The sequence below is a fragment of the Canis lupus genome, chromosome 16 (genome assembly GCF_048164855.1).
Source record: "Canis lupus baileyi chromosome 16, mCanLup2.hap1, whole genome shotgun sequence".
NCBI classification, from domain to species: domain Eukaryota; kingdom Metazoa; phylum Chordata; class Mammalia; order Carnivora; family Canidae; genus Canis; species Canis lupus.
The window spans coordinates 42044090-42059384 of NC_132853.1; the positions used below are offsets into that span (position 1 = coordinate 42044090).

Here is a 15295-nt window from a genome sequence, read left to right on the forward strand (position 1 = left end):
GCGGTGGCGGCGGCGGCGGCGGCGGCGGCGGCTGCTGCTGCTGCCGGGGAGGGGGGGCCGGGGCAGGGAGACACGCAGCCGCCCGGATGGCGGCGGGGCTCGGAGCCGAGGCGGGCGGGCGGGCGCCGAGAGCGACCTCGCCAGACCCGCGGGGGAACTAGCAGGCTCGGCCGGCGCGGGAGGGAGGGCGCGAGGCGCGGCCGCCAGAGACGGTGCCCGGAGGGCCCCCCGGCGGCCGGGGAGGCTGAGGGGGTGCCCGCAGCCCTGCTTCGGAGCTCTCCCCCAAGTCCTCCCAGCTAAGATTCGGGTTTCCACGGCAGTCCTCACCCGCTCCCTTCTCCCGCCTCCTGGAGCGGGCGCTCCGCGCCCACCCTCATCCCCGGAGCGTGGCCACCGGCTTGGGGCGCACGCACGCCCATCCCGGCGCCAGGCTTCGGCGCCTACCTCGCGGTCCCCTTGCTTCCGAACAGCACACACACGAAACTTAAAAAAAAAAAAAAAAAAAAAAAAACCCGTACAAAATGCCCTGCCTGCAAATTAAAAAAAAAAAAAAAAGAAGTCCCCTTTGCTCCTTTACACCCCGGAAACGGCGAGGGGGCGATGGGGTCCGGCGGAGGAGCTGCTCTGGGAGCCGGTTCAATCCAGCCCGGCATGGCTCCCCAGGCCTGCCCGGGCGCATGGAGATCGGCGCCGCCGCCACTCGCAGCAACCCCTCTCCCCCGAAATCCGCGGAGCCCGGGCTCACTTACCGAGCGTGTGAATGGGAGCGCGGGCCAGGGGCGCCTAGGGGTGCGGCGGGCCGAAGAGCGGAGCCGCAGCTCCGCCGCAGCCGACGCCGGGGCAGCGAGTCGCCAGACAAAGCCCGAGATGGCGAAGCGGAGCGACGGCTAATGGCGAGCCCCACGCGCCGCGCTCCGCCCGCCCCGCTCCGCCCGCCCGCCCGCCCGCCTCGGCGCAGCGCAGCGCCGCTCCGAGCGCTCGCCCGTCAGAGCCGCCTCGGCGCCGCCGCCTCCCGGGCCACCCCGGCCTCGCCTGGCCCCTCCGCCTCCTCCGGGCCACTCAGCCTCACCCCCTTCCCTCCCACCGCGATGGGGGCTGCACGAAAATAAAAAAAGAAAAAGAAAAAAATGCTTTTCTTTCTTTTTTTTGGTGGGGGGGCAGGGCGGGCGTGTTGAGACTTTTGGGGTTTTTTTTTGCCCCCAGCTCGCACTCACCTGCGGAGCCGCCGGGAGGGCTGGGGGTGGGGGCGCGCGGGGCTGGAGCCGGCGAGCGCGGGTTGAAAGCTAGCCAAGCTCTGCAGCGCCCGACCCGGGCGTATACGCCGCCGCCAGTCCCCGCAGAGAAATCGTCCTCCTACCCCCGCCTCCATCGCTCTGCGTTTCTCTTCCAATCAGCCGGTCGCTTGGCGGCTCCTCCATTCTCCGGCCAAGCCCGCTGCCTAGAGCGAGCTCCACTCCTCCATCTGCTAGCCCGGTTCCTGGCTCCCCTGCCGGGGCCGGCGAAGCGACGTAGGGCCGGAGGGGGATTTGCGAGGGAACCTGCCTGCTTCCCGCTCCCATTGCTCCCTCCCCGCTGCCTCCTGCCTCCTGCTTCTCTCCTGCGTCTTTCCAACTCTCCCCTGTCGCCACTGGTGTGTGTCTGAGTGTGTGCGCGGCCTTTTTTTTTTTTTTTTTTTTTTTTATTGCTCTTTGCTTTTGCAACCCTGAAGCCAAAGCGAGGGGGTGGGGGATAAAGGAGGGGGGGGGTTACAAAAAAAAAAAAGTAAGAAGCTCTTAGATTTGCAACACATTGAAAAACCGGGGGAGCACCCCGCCTCGCCGGATCTCGGCTCCCCGCGAGGGCCTTCCGGGTTTTAGAGCGAGCCTCTCGTTGTTCTCAACGCCCCTCACCTCCTCCGGGTTTAGGATCCGAGGTGTCCGATCAAAAAGTTCTCCCCTTGGGCCGTAGCAAGGGGTGTCAGGGTGGGAATTAGGGGGATTTCTCAAGAAGCAGCAGCCTCCCCCCACCCCCCACCCCGGTTTCGGTAGTTGGGCCGGGGTTGGGGCGGAGAGCGTGATCCCGGTGGGTCTGCGCCAGGGGCTTCCGGGGCGAAGCGGGAGCCAGGAGACCGCGCTTCGCGCATCTCCCCCTCGGTCTCTGCCTCCAGTCCCCTGCCAGCTCCCCCTTTAATTTTTTTTTTTTTTTCCTCTCCTTTAATCTAATTTCTTCCAACTCCACCTTTGTTGTTACCGGCGTCACGCCCGGACCAGCCAATCCCCGCCATGCAATCAGCTTGTCAAAAAGGCTCGGCCAGCCCTGGGAAAGCAGGCCGCGGGCGCTGTGCCCCCTCCTTCCCCCAGCGGCGGCGGGGAGCCGCGAGGGGAGCCTGGCACCCGGGCCCCGCCGCCCGAGCCGCCGCGGGGCAGCCTTCGCCCGGGCCTGCGGCACTCCGCCGTCCTGCGGCTCCGGGGGCGAGAGGCCGGGGCGGGGACCGCCATCCGCCCTCCCGGGGCTGCCGGCTGCGGTCGTCGGTCTCTGCCTCCCCTCTTCCGAGGCAGCAGGGTTGTCAGGACGCAGGGAGCCCGAAGACGAAGAGCGCCCGCTTCCCACAGGCGAGCCTGCGGTCTGGGCCGCCGCTGCCCGCGCAGCGCCATCGCGCCGGGCTCCGGGGCTCCCGGGCTGCCCGCCTCCCGCACCGACTCTGCGGACTGCCCGCACCGCGGCCAGCCGGGGCGCCGGCCCCTCCGGACTCTCCGCTGGCACACAGCCTTCTCCATCCTCACTCAGCGGCCTCCCTGCCGCTGTAATTCCTCTTGTCTCCTGGGAGAAATGAGATTCCTTTCCCAGGACTTCCACAGCCCACATCTGCCACGTCTTACAAACAGGGAGGAAAACCTTGTCAAGATCTGGTGTGACCGGATTTTTGAGTGGGCAGGGCACGTAGGAGAGGCCGGTTGACCTTGTTGCTAATGAAGCTTCAGCTCATGGCCCCTCATTTGCGGGGCCTTGTCGTGCCCTGTTCTTAATTTTATTTCATTGTTGGGTATTATTTTTGTTAAAGACCCACACATACACACATTGTACAGCTCAAGTCTGCACAAATCCAGCTCTGCCCTTGGAGCCTACTCAGAGCATTTTGTGTAGGATCAAACCACCTCACACTGTACTTAGAAAACGGACTGACTTTCGTATGTGTGTTTTAAGATTTTATTTATTCATGAGAGACACAGAGAGAGGCAGAGACATAGGCAGAGGGAGAAGCAGGCTCCCTGTGGGGAGCCCCATGCAGGACTGGATCCCAAGACCCCCAAGATCAGGACATGCGCCAAAGGCTCAACCACTGAGCCACCCAGGTGCCTCCTGACTTTCTTGTTTTGTCTGGGAAAGAGCAAAGGGTTTAGAGTCAGAAGTCACAGCTCCCAGCTTCTCAGCTTCCCCACCCTCTTAAGCAGTGTGTGTTTGATCACATCTCTTAACCTCATCTGCTGATACTGTTTCCTTGTCTATAAAATGAGAATAGCAAACCTGCTTTCTCTGCTTTCTTCCCCAGGGGTTGGAGAGTCACCCGAGATGATGTATATAAACTGTAGGTGGAATGCTCCACAATGTCACTTGCCACAACTGAGAAACTTGGATCCCAAGAAAGGCCCAAGTCTTTTACACACAGATCTAGAATCCAGGTGTCCTGGCTCCTGGCCCTGAGCTTCTTGGCTGGGCCAAGGGGCCTTTCGGTAAAGTGCTCTGGAATAAAACAGGATGAACATGAATCATAAAAATGATTATTATTGATTTTTCATTCCTTGGGCAGCAAAAAAAAAAAAAAAAAAAAAACCCATCTGGCACTCTTCTCACTTGGAAACCAACTGCCTTGTTTTACATCTATTGTGTCTCTCTGGTGAGGTCAAGAGTCTAGGACTTGGGACATGGGCCAGACTCTGAGGGAATCTGCCCTTGGTCCTTCTTCTTTGCCCCCTCTCCTAATTTACCTTCCCTCCCTTCCAGTTTTCCACCCTGTACCTTGACACAAAGCCTTAGCCTTCCATACCTCCAGCCAGGCTGGTGACAAGGCATAATCCTAGCTACACACTCTCCACTTGGCCCCAGCACTTCTCTGGGTTGCCAGTATCCCAGCAGGAGCTCACATCAAACCCCTAGTGTGCCTGGAATGCGTTAACCAAAGTGTAGTGTTTGAATTCCTTGTGTACGTGAAGTAATTTTATTTATTTATTTATTTAATTTATTTCGTGGTATACAGATGAACATTATTTTCAAACATGTGTCCTTTAATGTGTATTGGAAATGTTCTGCTTTTTATTTTTATTTTTTATTTTATTAGTTTTTAAAGACTTTATTTATTTATTCATGAGAGACAGAGAGAGAGCCAGAGACATAGGCAGAGGCTGAGGCAGAAGCAGGCTCCCCACTGGGACTCCATCCCAGGACCCTGGGATCACAATCTGAGCTAAAGGCAGATGCTCAACCACTGAGCCACCCAGGTGCCCCTAAATGTTCTGTTTTTTAATGTTTATTCAAGATAATGACATAAAGATGTCTTCCTTTTTTTTTTTTCCTGAGCTGCTGTCCCTTATTTTTTCCTAAAAGATTTTATTTATTTATTTGAGAGAGACAGAGAGAGGGCAGGAGGAAGGGGGAGAGGGAGAAGGAGAGGGAGAAGCAGGCTCCCCCCTAAGCAGGGAGCCCTGTTCCAGCCTGGATCCCAGGACCCCACAGGAATCATGACCAGAGCTGAAGGCGGATGCCTAACTGACTGAGCCACCCAAGTACCCCTATTTTTTTCTTTTTTTAATTGATAAAGAAATAAAAATTGATATATTTTTCTTTTTTTAGAAAAGATTTTATTTATTCATGAGAGACAGAGAGAGAGAGAGAGAAGCAGAGACACAGGCAGAGGCAGAAGCAGGCTCCATGCAGGGAGCCCAATGTGGGACTCTATCCCCGGACTCCAGGATCACGCCCTGGGCCTAAGGCAGACGCTAAACCGCTGAGCCACCCAGGGATCCCCATATTTTTCTTTTTTTACAGATAATAAATTGCCCATGTTTTAAGTTTACTGCTTGATTTTTATGTATGTATACATAGTATATATATCATGGAACTACCACCCAGACCAAAGTATGGAATGTTTCTAGCATCTAGCAAGGTTACTCAAAGTCAATATTTCCCTCTAAATGTCACCAATATTCTGAGCCCCATTGCTATAGAGAAAGAAATTTAACCTGTTTCTGGACTGGGAGTTCACATTCATGGAATCTTATGCATGTAACTTCTTTATACCTAATCTCTTGTTTTTAAAAGATTTTATGTATTCATTCATGAGAGGCACAGAGAGAAAGAGGCAGAGACACAGGCAGAGAGAGAAGCAGGCTCCATGCAGGGAGCCCAATGCGGGATTCAATCCCAGGACTCCAGGGACACGCCCAAAGCAAAAGGCAGAAGCTCAACCTCAGAGCCACCCAAGCGTCCTGGAGCCACCCAGGCGTCCCTACACCTGACCTCTTTCACTCAATGTTATGTCTAAGATTAATTTGTGATGCTGCAAGTAGCCATGGTTCCTTCATTTTCATTACTATGTAGTATTCCATTGTGTGAATACATCACAATTATCCTTTCTACTCTTAATGATCATTTGGGTTGTGTCTAGTTTTTTTTTTTTAAGATTTTATTTATTTATTCATGACAGACACAGAAAGAGAGAGGCAGAGACACAGGCAGAGGAGAAGCAGGCTCCATGCAGGGAGCCCAATGTGGGACTTGATCCCAGGTCTCCAGGATCAGGCCCTGGACTGAAGGCAGCGCTAAACCGCTGAGCCCCCTGGCTGCCCTAGTTTTTGACAATTAAGAATAAAGTGGCTTCAAACATTCTTGTACATATCTTTTGGTAGATATATGCATTCATTCCTCCTGTGTATATTTCCAGGAGTAGAATTCCTGTATCACAGAATATAAATATATTGAACATTAATAATATTGCCAGATGGTGTTGTCAATGTTGTTGGATTTTGGCCATTCTAATAGATGTGTAATGATATCTCATTGTTTTAGTTTGCAATTTCTTAATGGCATATGATGTTGACTATCTTCATATGCTTACTTGCCCTCTGCAGGTCTCTTTTGGGAGATGTCTGTTCAGATCTTTGGCCCATTTTCCAATCAGGTATTCATTTTCTTATTGTAGACTTTTAAGACTTCTTTGTATATTCTTCATAATAATCTGTTATCAGATATATCTTTTGCAAGTATTTTCTCCCAGTCTGTGGCTTGTCTTCTCATTCTCTTGACATGTCTTTTGTAGCGCAGAATTTTTTTTTTTAATTTTATTTATTTGTTCATGAGAGACACACACACACACAGAGGCAGAGACACAGGCAGAGGGAGAAGCAGGCTCCCCACGGGGAGCCTGATGCGGGCCTCAGTCCCAGGACCCCATGATCATAACCTGAGCCAAAGGAAGACGTTCAACCACTGAACCACTCAGGTGTTCCTAGATTAAATTTTTTTTTTGCATGAGGATGTCCAGCACCATTTGTTGAAAAGACTATCTTTCCTCCATTGTATTGGTTTTGCTCCTTTGTCAGACAGCAGACTATATTTATGTGGCTCTATTCCTGGGCTCTCTATTATGTTCCATTATTCCATTTGTCTGTTCTTTTGCCAGTACCACACTGTCTTGATTACTGTAGCTTTATAGTATGTCTTGAAGTCAAGTAGTATCAGTTCTCCAGTTTTGTCCTTCTCCTTCAATATTGTATTGGCTATTCTAGGTCTTTTTCCTCTCCATATAAACCTTAGAACCTGTCAATAGCTACAAAATAACTTGATGGGATTTTGATTAAGATTGCTTTGAATCTTTAGATCAAAATGGCAAGAATGACATTTTAACAATATTGAGCTTTCTGGGGCTCCTGGGTGGCTCAGTGAGTTAAGCATCTGACTTCAGCTCAGGTCATGATCTGGGGTTCCAGGAATTGGATCCTGAGTTGGGCTCCTCACTCATTGGGGAGTCTGTTTGTCTCTCTTTCTCTCTCTGCCCTTTCTGCCGCTCATGCTCTGTCTCTCTCTCTCAAATAAATAAATAAATAAATAAATATCTTTTTTAAAAAACCCAAACCAATATTGAGCTTTCCTATCCATGAACATGGAAATCTCTCCATTTATGTAGTCCTTTTTTTATTTCTTTTATCAGAGTTTTGTAGTTTTCCTCATATAGTTCTTAAACATATTTTGTTAGATTTATATGTAAGTATTTCACTTTGAATGCTAATATAAGGATAACATATTTTTAATTTCAAATCCCTCTTGTTTATTGCTGGTATATAGGAAAGTGATTGACTTTTGTATATTAACCTTGTGTCCTACAACCTGGTTATAACCATTAGTTCCATGAGGTTTTTTTTTTTATTGTTGTTATTGTTAGTTCTTTCAGATTTTCTACATGGATGATCATGTCATCTATAAACAAGACAGTCTTTCCCCCCCCAATTTGTGTGCTTTTTTCCTTTGTTTCTCTTCTCCTTTTATTTTATTTATTAAAAGGCAGTAGCAGGGCACCTAAGTGGCTCAGTTGGTTGAGCATCCAACTCTTGGTTTCTGTTCAGGTCATGATCCTGATCAGGGTCCTGAGATTGAGCCCTGTGTCAGCTCCAGGCTCAACAAGGAGTCTACTTGAGAGTCTCTCCCTCTGCCTCTCCCCCTACTTGGACTCTCTCTCTCAAATAAATAAGTAAATAAAATCTTGAAAGAAAGAAAGAAAAAGAAAAGCAGTGACAAGAGGGTACATCCTGCCTTATTCTGGATCTTAGTGGGAAACTGAGTTTCTCACCATTTAAAAATATATTTTATTTATTTATTTATTTGAGGGGGGGAAGGGGAGACGGGCAGAGAGAGAAGGAGAGAGAGAATCCCAGACTCCACACTGAGCATGGAGCACAAGGAGACATGGGGCTCAGATCTCATGACCCTGAGATCAGCCCTGAGATCACCACCTGAGCCAAAATCATGAATCGGTTGCTTAACCAACTGAGCCACCCAGGTGCCTGAGTTTCTCATCACAAAGTATGATGTTAGCTGTATGTTTTTTGCAGATGTTCTTTAGCAAATAGAGGGAATTCCTCTCTATTCCTTTTTTTTTTTTAAAGATTTTATTTATTTATTCATGATAGTCACAGAGAGAGAGAGAGGCAGAGACATAGGCAGAGGGAGAAGCAGGCTCCATGCAGGGAGCCCGATGTGGGATTCGATCCGGGGTCTCCAGGATCGCGCCCTGGGCCAAAGGCAGGCGCCAAACCGCTGCGCCACCCAGGGATCCCTTCCTCTCTATTCCTGAGAGGCTTTTTTTTTTTTTTAAGATTTTATTTATTTATTCATGAGAGACACACAGAGAGAGGTATAGAGAGAGGCAGAGACACAGGCAGAGGGAGAAACAGGCTCCATGCAGGGAGCCTGACATGGGACTCGATCCCGGGTCTCCAGGATCATGCCCTGGGCTGAAGGCGGCCCTGAACCACTGAGCCACCCGGGCTGCGCTATGCTGAGAGTTTTTATCATGAATGGTTATTAAATTTTGTCAAATGACTTTTTCTCATCCATCCCATTAATATGATCATATAACTTTTCTTCTTTGGCCTATTGATGTGACAGATTATATTAATTGCTTTTTGAATGTTGAATCAGCCTTTTGTATACCTGAAATATATCCTACTTGGTTGTGGTGTATAATTCTTTTTATACATTGTGGAATTCAATCAGCTAATATTTTGTTGAGGATTTTTACACCTATATTCATGAGAGATATTGATCTATGGTTCTCTTATAATCTTTGATTTAGGCATTAGGGTAATACTGGCCTCAGTGAAGTGTTAGGAAGTATTCTCTCTGCTTCTATCTTCTGGAAGAAATTGTAGAGAATTGATATAATTTCTTCCTTAAAAGTTTGGTGGAAATGACCAGTGAACACATCTGGGCCTGGTACGTCATGTTTTGAAAGGTTATTAATTATTGATTCAATTTCTTTAATGGAGATAGGCTTATTCAGTTGTCCATTTCTTCTTGTGTGAATTTTGGCAGATGGTATCCTTTCAAGGAATTGGTTCATTTCATCCATTTATCAAATTTGTGGAATTGCTTATAATATTCTTATATATCCTTCCAATGCCTGAGATCGGTAGTGATGTCCTCTCTTTCATTTCTGGTATTAGCAATTTGTGTCTTCTCTCTTTTTTTCTTAGTCAGCCTAGCGAGAGGTTTACTGATTTAACAAGAGCAAAGCTTTTGGTTTTGTTGATTTTCTCTATCAATTTCTTGCTTTCAATTTCATTGATTTCAGCTCTGATTTTTATTCTTTTTCTTTTTTAAGATTTATTTATTCAATTTGGGCAAGGAAAGTTTGGCCTGTGATCTCACTTCTTTGACAGATCTACAAAGAATTGTTTATCTTTCACCTTTTTTCTTGTTAGGATTCTTTTCACCAGCTTTTTACTTGTTAGGATTTTTTACTACTTTATGTAACTCCTGTGAGTGGAATCACACAGTTTGTTTATGAGTGGTTTATTTCACTTAGAGTAATGTCCTTAAGGTTCATCCATGTTATATCATATGTCAGAATTTCCTTCCTTTTTAAAGCTAAATAATATTCCACTGTGTGTATAGACCACATTTTGTTTACCCATTCATGCATCGATGGACACTTGGGTTGCTTCCAAGTTTTAGCTATTATGAAAGATGCTACTATGAAAATAAGTACATAAATATCACTTTGAGACCCTGCTTTCAATTCTTTTGGTATATACTCAGAAGTGGAATTGCTGGATTATATGCTAACTCTATTTTTAATTTTTTGAGGAAGCACTATACTGTTTTCCACAGCAGCAGTATCATTTTACATTCCGACCAACAGTGCACAGGGGTTCCAATTTCTCCACTTCCTCACCAACACTTGTATTTTCTCTTTCTTTTATTATCCTAATGGGTATGAGGTGGTATCTCATTGTAGTTTTGATGGGTATTTCCCTAATGATTAATGATGTTGATAATGTTTTCATGTGTTTATTGGCCATTTGTAAATCTTCTTTGGAGAAGTGTCTATTCAAGTTCTTTTTTTAAAGATTTTATTTATTTATTTGAGAGAGAGAGAGAGGGAGAGAGAGAATAAGAAAGCACAAATGGGGAGGAGCAGAGGGAGAGGGAGAAGCAGATTCCCTGCTGAGCAGGGAGCTGGACTGGGGCTTTGATCCTAGGACCCCAGGATCATGATTTGAGCCTAAGGCAGATGCTTAACCTACTGAGCCACCCAGGCACTCTCTCCTTTTAATATTTTATTTATTTATTTATTTATTTATTTATTTATTTATTTATTTATGAGAGAGAGAGAGAGAATGAGAGAGAAAGCACAAATGGGGCAAGGGAGAGGCAGAGGGTATTCAAGTTCTTTACTTATTTTTGAATTAGGTTGTTTTGTTGTTATTGCTGTCTCTATTTCTTTTTTTTCTCTTTTAAGATTTTATTTATTTATTCGTGAGAGACACACACACAGAGGCAGAGACACAGGCAGAGGAAGAAGCAGACTCCATGCAGGGAGCCTGACGTGGGACTCGATTCCGGGTCTCAAGGATCACATCCCTGGCTGAAGGCGGCACTAAACCTCTGGGCCACTGGGGCTGCCCTCTATTTCTTTTTTTTGTTTGTTTGTTTGTTTTTTTTTAATTTTGTTTTGTTTTGTTTTTTATGATAGTCACAGAGAGAGAGAGAGAGAGAGACATAGGCAGAGGGAGAAACCGGGAGCCCGACGTGGGATTCGATCCCAGGTCTCCAGGATCGCGCCCTGGGCCAAAGGCAGGCGCCAAACCGCTGCGCCACCCAGGGATCCCTCTATTTCTTTTTGAATGAGCTTTGACAGTTTGCAATTTTTAAGGAATTTGTTAATTTCATCAAAGTTGTGAAATTTATGGATATTTATGTTTGTAGATTCTTTGACTATCTTTTTAATGTCTTAGGGTAGTTATGTCCTCTAATTTCTATTATTTATAATTTATAGTTTTCCTTTTTTTCTTGGTCAGTATGGCTAGAAGTTTATCAGTTTTATTGATTTCTTTCCCAAAGAACTAATTTTTGGTTTCACTGATTTTCTCTATTGTTTGTTCTCAAAGTCTTTATTATTTCTTTCTTTCCGCTTGAGTTGGTTCTAATTTGCTCTTCTTTTTCTAGGTTTTTTTCTTTTTTTTTTTTTTTTTTAAGTAAACCCTATGCCCAACATGGGGCTTGAATTCACAACCCTGAGATCAAGAGTCTCATTCTCTATGCTCTACCAACTGAGCCAGCGATGCAGCCCCCTCTGTTTTTTTTTTTTTTTTTTTTTTAAGGTTTTATTTATTTATTCATGAGAAACACAGAGAGGAGAGAGACAGAGGCAGAGACACAGGCAGAAGGAGAAACAGGCTCCATGCAGGGAGCCCGACGTGGGACTCTGATTCCGGGTCTCCAGGATCACACCCTGGGCTGAAAGCGGCGCTAAACCGCTGAGGCACCCGGGCTGCCCACCCCCTCTGTTTTTTTAAGGTAGAGGTTTAAATTACTAAATTGAGATCTTTCTTATTTCCTGACCTAAGTATTTAATACTGTTTCCCTCTAGACACTGCTTAATTGCATCCCACAATTTTTTTTTTAAGATTTTATTTATTTATTTATGAAAGACACAGAGAGAGGCAGAGGCAGAGGCAAAGGGAGAATTAGGCTCCATCCAGGGAGACTGATGCAGGACTGGATCCCGGGACTCCAGGATCAAGCCCTGGGCTGAAGGCAGGCGCTAAACCGCTGAGCCACCCAGGGATCCCCTGCCTCCCACAAATTTTGATGTTTCATCTGCATACAATTTAAAATATTTTCTAGGGGGATACCTGGGTGGCTCAGCGGTTTAGCGCCTGCCTTGGGCCCAGGGCACGATCCTGGAGTCCCGGGATCGAGTCCCACGTGGGGCTCCCTGCATGGAGCCTGCTTCTCCCTTTGCCTGTGTCTCCACCTCTCTCTCTATGTGTCTATCATGAATAAATAAATAAATCTTTAAAAATAAAATAAAATAAAATAAAATATTTTCTAATTTCCCAAGACTTCCTCTTTGATCCATAGGTTATTTACAAGTCACTTGGTTAGTTTTTAACTATTTAGGGTGCTTCTTTTTTTTTTTTTTTTGTTCCAGATGTTTTTCTGTTATTGATTTTTAATTTAATTCTGTAATGGGCATAGATTATACAACCCATGGTTTCAATTCTTTTACATTTGTTAAGGTTTGTGTTATAGTCTATTTTGGTGAATTATCCATGTGCAGTCGAAGAGAATGTGCATTTTGCTATTGTTGGTTGGTATGCTCTTCAAACATAAATTAGGTCAAGTAGGTTGGTAGTGCTCTTCAGGTCTTCTATATCCTTAATAATTTTCTGTCTGCTTGTACTATGGCTTATTGAGAGAGTGGTTGTAGTTTCCTACTATAATTGTGGATTTATCTATTTTTCCTTTCCATTTCATCATTTTTTGTTTCATGCATTTGAATTTGTGTTTAAAAATTACATATAAGGGATCCCTGGGTGGCTCAGTGGTTTGGTGCCTGCCTTTGGCCCAGGGCGTGATCCTGGAGTCCTGGGATTGAGTCCTGCATCGGGCTCCCTACATGGAGCCTGCTTCTCCCTCTGCCTGTGTCTCTGCCTCTCTCTCTCTCTGTGTGTCTCTCATGAATAAATAAAATCTTTTTAAAAATTACGTATAATCTATTTTTTTGTAAGGATTTTGTTTATTTATTTGAAAGAGAGTGAAAACATGAGCAGGGGAGGGGCAGAGGGAAAGGCAAACTCCCTGCTGAGCAGGGAAACCGATGTGATGATGCAGGGCTCCATTCCAGGACCCTGGGACCACAACCTGAGCTAAAGGCAGACACCTAACCAAGTGAGCCACCCAGGTGCCCTCGTATGATCAATTTTTAAAAATAGGTAAATTAGTGTTCACATATAAATCAGTCCGCAGGAATATAAATGATTAACAGTGATTACTGGGGATTTTTTTTGTAGGCTTTTATTCTCTGTGTTAGGCTTATAATTTTAAGTGTTTTATGTACAGATTTTTAATAACTGAAAATATGAAGCTGTGGCTTAAAGGAAAGAGACAGTTGTGTGCTTATGAATATGTCTTCCCACCTGCAAAGTAGTCTCTGAACCACTGTGAAGAATTAGCTGGGCACTCTCTGCCGGTCCTGTTCCTGCCAAGCTCCTCAACCATGACCCACACCTCTGCTTCTGCTTCCTTACCAGCTCTTCCTCACCTCCTGTCATCTGGCTTTGGGCCCCGGTGCCTGGGAAAGAAACAACTTTCTGAGACCACCCACCATGTGGCCTGCCAATCCAGCAGGCTTTCCACCATGTTATTTGACTTTGCTGAGTGAATTCACCCACTTTATCTTCAGAGTATTTCTTGAATATAGTCATTTTCTTTCTTTCTTTCTTTCTTTCTTTCTTTCTTTCTTTCTTTCTTTCTTTCTTTCTTTCTTTCTTTTTTAAAGTAATCTCTACACCCAATGTGGGGCTCAAACTCATGATCCTGAGATCAAGAGTCACAGACTCTACAGACTGAGTCAGCCAGGTGCCCCTGAATATATTCATTTTCTAGACCTTTATTCCTTCAAGACATTCTCCCTCTCTCACTACTGGGGTAGCTCTTACTTTTTCCCTTAGGATTCAGAACAAATGTCTCTGCCTCCAGGAAGCCACGCCTAATTCTAGCCCTGCTCTGTTCTTACCACTCCGTGAAAATATTCATCACTCTTGTTGAATGCCGGATCCCCATGCTGACTGAAGGTCCTGTGGGGGCAAGGGCTATGTCTGCTTGCCTCTGTTACTCACTCATTTACCTGCAGACTCCCAGTTTGCCTCCTTGGAGCCAATCCCTCCTGGATATAGCTCTCAGTTGAATCACTTTAATCAAGTCACTCTCCAGTTCAAGAACCTACAATGACTCCCTAGTACCTACTGAATCAAGTCCAAACTCTTCCTTTTGGGTGTACCTAATTACATCAAAATTAAAGATTTCTTTTTGTTTAAGATTTTATTTATTTATTCATGATAGACATAGAGAGAGAGACAGAGACACAGGCAGAGGGAGAAGCAGGTTCCATGCCGGGAGCCCAACGCGGGGCTCGATCCTGGGACCCCAGGCGCCAAACCGCCGAGCCACCCAGGGATCCCCAAAATTAAAGATTTCTGATCAATGATGTGAACAAAATTAAGAGAGTGATGACAAGATGGGAGAATATTTTAGCAAGGTCTAAAACCAACAAAGAAAAAATAAATAAATAAAACCAACAAAGGATGTTGTAAATCAACATCCAAAAAGGCATCAACCTCCATAGAAACATGACCAAATGATATGAGAAAATATATGATAGGAAATTTCTTCTAAAGATTTTATGTATTTGAGAGAGAGAGAAAGCAAGAGAGAACACGAGCAGGGGGAGGAGCAGAGGGAGAAGCAGACACCCCTCCCCCCAGCAGGGAGCCCAATGCTGGGATGTTGGGATGTGACACCGGGCTGGATCCCAGGCAGAGACTTAAACAAGTGAGCCACCCAGGTGCCCCTATAATAGGAAATCTGAAAGACTAATCAAATGCAGAGATGCTCAAACTCTTTAGTGACCAGAGAGATGCAACAACAAAAAAAAAACAATGAGGTAATACCTCAGTCAGACTAGCAAAAATCAAAAGGGCTGAATAATGTCAATAATATGGGGATATAGGAACCTCCTAGACTGCCTGTGGGAGTATGGACTGGTGCAGACAATAATAGAGAGAAATACAGACATATTTAGTCAGGTCGAGAGAGAGACGTGTTTATACCCTGTGACCTAGCAAATCCACTCCTGGCCCCTGGGTACATCACCCAAAGAGATTCTCACCAGAAGCATAAGACATGCACAAGGACTTTCTCTGCAAGTTTTTGGTGGGAGGGAAGTAGGGTACAGTTGTGTGTCCCTCCCTGGGAGAGTGAAGAAACCAAAGACAGGTGTCCCATGGAGCATCACACATGAGCTAAAGTAATTCAGTGTTCACAGAACAACTTCTGGATCTTAAAACCATAGTGCAGGGCAGGAAAGAAGATCAACAGAACCTGGACTAGAACACAATACTGATAATGTATAGGAACACCCACACCCACACCCACACACACGACAAACCAATGGCAAAGATACATCTTGAGAAATTTATTAAAATTTATTATAAATTGGATATTAGATTATAATAATAGTTATTTTTTAAAAGATTCC

General features: G+C 45.8%; 1 protein-coding gene across 4 annotated transcripts in view; it reads right to left on the bottom strand.

The window, feature by feature from the left end:
* Positions 1-1615, bottom strand: part of UBTF (upstream binding transcription factor) — a 14858-nt gene extending 13243 nt beyond the window's left edge. For 2 of the 4 annotated variants that reach the window (XM_072780814.1, XM_072780810.1), the window contains exon 1: positions 750-907. The gene's annotated coding sequence lies outside the window, so the exon portion shown is untranslated. Of the gene's footprint in view, positions 1-749; positions 908-1214 lie in introns of those variants that run through there. The other 2 variants (XM_072780816.1, XM_072780813.1) reach the window with 2 other exon arrangements.
* Positions 1616-15295: the final 13680 nt, after the last annotated feature.